We start from the raw sequence: 5,000 nt of genomic DNA on the forward strand, positions 1-5,000 counted from the left end.
ACACACACACACACACACACACACACACACACACACACACACACACACACACATGCTCACTCACTCAGTCACTGCATCCTGCAAGTCTGAAAGATGCCATTAGTCACCACAAACAAAGGGGGTGAACAGGGTTCATTAGGACACAGTCAATACCATCCAACAGTGAACAGAACCAAATGGATGTCTTCAGTGGGAATACATTTTAATATCTTTGTCAGGCCATCTTAAAGATTCATTCCACAAGAAAGAACATTTAACTTGACAGAAAAAGCTGCCAAAAAGACCCTGTGTGTTTATGGTGTTCCTCACCATATGTAAAGTCAAGAGCTTGACCATGCCCTGTTGTATTGTGGGAAATGAAGTCCCTAGCCCAGCATGCAGCAAGGTCACAAGGTCACTGTAGCATGAAGAACACAATGCAAATTGTAGTGAGGCAGGACAAAGCCATGGTAAGTGGAGGATGGATGTGTGTGTGTGTGTGTGTGTGTGTGTGTGTGTGTGTGAGAGAGAGAGTGAGAGAGAGTGAGGGAGCGAGAGAGAAAGAGAGAGCGAGAGATCCCAGTAAGCACCTGCGCGTGAGAGCACCTGAGTTAAAGGAGTGCAGGTGTGTGTGTGTGGGCCGGCTCTGGCTAATAAAAGACTGCCCTGGGTCAACGGCAGAAGTCTGCTGTCTGGTGTGCTTGTGCGAATGTATGTGTGTGTCTGCAATGTTTGTGTGTGTGTCTGTTAATACAGTATTTGTGTCCCTGTGTGTGTGTGTGTGTGTGTGTGTGTGTGTGTGTGTGTGTGTGTGTGTGTGTGTGTGTGTGTGTGTGTGTGTGTGTGTGTGTGCATGTATGCCACTCCATATACTGGCTGCATGTGGCTTGGTGTGTGTGTGTCAGTAGGGCATGTTGGTACAGGTATGAGACCGAGACCTAACGAGTAAAGTAGAACCCTGGTGAAACCACTGCACATGCTCTGGGATACCTGCCATCAGGTGAGTTCCTCTCTAATGAGTTTGAACTCTCGTCAACTCACCTGTGGAGCAGTGAACCAAAAACAGAGCCCATTTGCAGAGCGCAGAGCATGAGTGCATCTACTCTCTTAACATGTATGCGTTGAAAACAACACATCTCTGTGTCCAGACAGGGACAACAGTTTGTGCTGTTTCCAACACATTGCTTTTGTTATTTGTTATTACCTCCGCCAAGGAGGTTATGTTTTCATCGGGGTTTGTTTGTTTGCCTGTCTGTCTGTCTGTCTGTCTGTTTGTTTGTTTGTCTGTCTGTTTGTTCGCAGACTAACTCAAAAAAGTCATGGATGGATTTCCATGAAATATCCAGGGAAGGTCCGAAATGACCCAAGGAAGAAACTCAATTAATTTTTAGGAGTGATCCGTCTGGATCCAGGATATGGTTATGTTTTCGCTTGGCGAAGGTCTGCGCTCTCTGAGTGCTTTTCTAGTTACAATACTGTATGTGTTGAAAATAACACAACGCGTCCAGATAGGGACTAGACTACACAGTGTGCTGCTTCCAACTAATTTGTTTTGAGAGTATATGACAGTCTTCCTATGATGTGGTTCATCATACTGTACGGGAGGCACGGAACACACTAACCCTGATCTGAGAACAGCTGCACACCCAACATTGCATTTAGCAGATATGCTGATGGCAGCAGGAACAGCTCTGGGCTCTGGCTCACATCCAGACAGGCAGTTGTGAAATAAATCACTCTGTTCCTCAAGTTTTGAGTGACCTAATTAGTTCACTAGAGCTACTGTACTGAAAAGCAGTTGTGTGTGTGTGTGTGTGTGTGTGTGTGTGTGTGTGTGTGTGTGTGTGTGTGTGCGTGCGCGCGTGCGCGTGCGCGTGCGTGCGTGCGTGCGTGCGTGCGTGTGTTCGTGTATGCTTGTCTGCGTTCATGTGCAGTATGTTTTAACGAATATATGTAGTGTTGCACTCTTGCAAAAAACGAACTAATTAGGTCACTTAAAATAGACTGATTGTTTGATTGATTCATTGCTTCATGCTCCTTAGACTGGGCTGTTATGGATGTCACACACACACACACACACAAACAGACACACACACACACACTCACACTCAACACACACACACACACACATACACACACCTATACCGTATATTGCGTGTTTTGTGTTTGTGTCTGTGTGTGGTGTTTGTGTGTGGAGAGTTGGAGGACAGACCAAGTACACTGTGCCAACCAGGTAAGTCTCCGCCTCTGTTGGGTTTCAACTCCATATGGCGTTGCCACGGGGACCTGGCAGGAACCGCGACTACCGTAGAATACCTGTAGCTCGTTCCCTAGGTTACCAACCTATGTTTTTCCTGTGAGGTTGGAAGCATTCAGGTGATTCTTTGGCGTCTGTGCAAGAGGAACCCCACCACAACCAATGCTACCGTAGTTCCTGCAAAGCAAGCACATACTGCCGACCTGCTGACAATTTAAACTCATCCATGGAGAATTCGCGTGGCATTACTGTGGTATGCTCCAAGGTTCAAAGCAGTAATTAGCTGCCTGGGGGGGGGGGGGGGGGTGGTGTTGAGGTGATCACTGGAAATGTGAACAGGCTGCAGCTTGAGTGTGACGATGGAGGGTGCTACCGTAAAGGAGGCGTTTTAAAGATCTGACTGAGAGAGAGATGTACGGATTAGCACGCCGGTTCTTCTATTTTTCAGCTGCTGTCACTGGGGCTAACAGATTCAGCTCAGGAAGTACAAATATGGGCGCGGCCGACAGCAGGTTACAAAAGTCAAAGAGCCAATTAGAACTGCCGTTCGACTGATGGCCGCAATAGCACAATAACATGATGCGTCACCTCTACCCACTGGCTCAGGCCTTCTTTGTTAGTATGTGTTTGTGTGTGTGTGTGTGTGTGTTTGTGTGTGTGCATCTGTGTGTGTGTGTGTGTGTGTGTGTGTGTGTGTGTGTGTGTGTGCGCGTACAGTATGTGATTATGTGCGTGCTCTGTTCCGAAACATTTTTCCCTCTCTTACTGAAATCCTGAATACAAGTCTGTCCCGAGAGTCACAATAGAAACGTGAGAATAAATGTGGTTTGCATTTACTTTGCAAACGTGAAATTAATAATAACACTGAGAAATAACAAAACAATAGCAAATACTTTCACTTGCCAGCACAGTGTTCTCCTCAGTTTGACCACATATGCCCTCATAAAAGGATGAAGTTTTACGATGATACATGCAAACACGCACACACACGCACACACACGCACACACACACACACACACACACACACACACACACACACACACACACACACACACACACACACACACACACACAAGCACAAGCACACACATACACACACACACATTCATCTTTCCCAGTGAGACCTTCAGATTTGCTGACCGTGTCAGAACTGGCCGGTGTCCTTATTTTTCATCTTTAAATGGAAGAAGGCCTCGCACTCTGAGCCGGCCGTTGCAGCAACCTCAGCACTGGACATAAAACTGCCAGACAAGTGTGTTTCAGGGAGACTTCCCACAGCGTCCATCATAAACATGAAGACTGCCAGATGTTTACACACGCAGGGCCAAGCAGAGGTCAGACACATACACACACACACACACACACACACAGCGTCCAGTGGAGGTCATACAATCCCCATAGGGACTCTTGTCAAGGGATACTCTGGCCTGTTTCGGATGCATCTGATCGGCTGAGCACAGCCGTGTTGTGTGCATATGTGTGTGTGTGTGTGTGTGTGTGTGTGTGTGTGTGTGTGTGTGTGAGTGTGTGTGTGAGTGTGTGTGTGTGTGTGTGTCCGTCCACAGGCCTGCTGCAGAGCCACGGGTCTTTTTTCTGGGATATCAAAGCATTCCTGAACAACAACAACAGCGGCCCCCCCTCCACCCCCCGCCTGTCCGCCTGTAGTCCCACTTTGAACACCAACTCAAGAGAGCGAGCTGAGGCTACAGGACTGTGCTGAGAGTGCCTAAATGATGGAGCTCACACACACACAAAGATGTTTGTGAGAAGGTGGATGAAAGAGAAACCCAGGCGCTCGCGTGTTTGTGGAGACCAAGCTGTGGTGGCGGACGTCTTTGTCCCTGTCGGTGCACTTCAGCAGTGAATGGACAATGATGTGGAGCCATCCTAGAATTGCTCTTTACTGCCCTTCATTCTATTCTTACTGCCCTTCACGCTATTCTTACTGTTCTGTATTTTCATTCCTTTCATGTCATTCGTTGAGTGTTGCAGAGATGGAAAAGTCCAGCTCCAGAAAGTAAAAGTCCTATGCCACATATCTTTTCCAACAACTCATTCAAACCAGCTGATTCTAATTAGCACAACTATTCAGTCAGGTAGAGCAGCTCATTAGGGAAATCACCTGTGTTGAGTGCACAGGACCAAGACATGGTTGGAGTTTTACTCTCTGAAGCTGGACTTTTCCACTCTATAGTGTTGTACTTTGACAGCAAAGATTAACCGGAGTCAAATTCCTGGTTTGTTTAAGCAAACCTGGCCAAAAAAGCTGATTCTAATTCTGATTTCATTACACACACACACACACAATGCCAAAGGAGGAAAACGACTAGGCTTTTGAAAATGACCTAACTTTATTTGGTCATGTATTAGTGCAAAACATGTTAACGTGTGTGTGTGTGTGTGTGTGTGTGTGTGTGTGTGTGTGTGTGTGTGTGTGTGTGTGTGCACGCGAGTACACTTTGAGTCGAGATGAGCAGATGGCTGTAGGTGGAGGTGTGACTGGTGGTTGTCATGGTGACAGAAGCTGTAGGCAGGTGAGGTGTGAAGTGCAGTGTGTTCTGTGGAATATGCCGCCGCCTCCCACAGCAGATTTCACACACACACACACACACACACACACACACACACACACGCACACACGCACTCACGCAGTCTCACCTCCACAGCTGAAAAGTATGCTTGATACATTCCAGAAAAGAGTGGTGTTATCCAAGAGAGTCCAACTCTATTTGTCTAAATCATCCTGCATGTAACCACCATGCT

This window comes from Sardina pilchardus, chromosome 11, assembly GCF_963854185.1.
Source record: "Sardina pilchardus chromosome 11, fSarPil1.1, whole genome shotgun sequence".
Lineage (NCBI taxonomy): Eukaryota > Metazoa > Chordata > Actinopteri > Clupeiformes > Clupeidae > Sardina > Sardina pilchardus.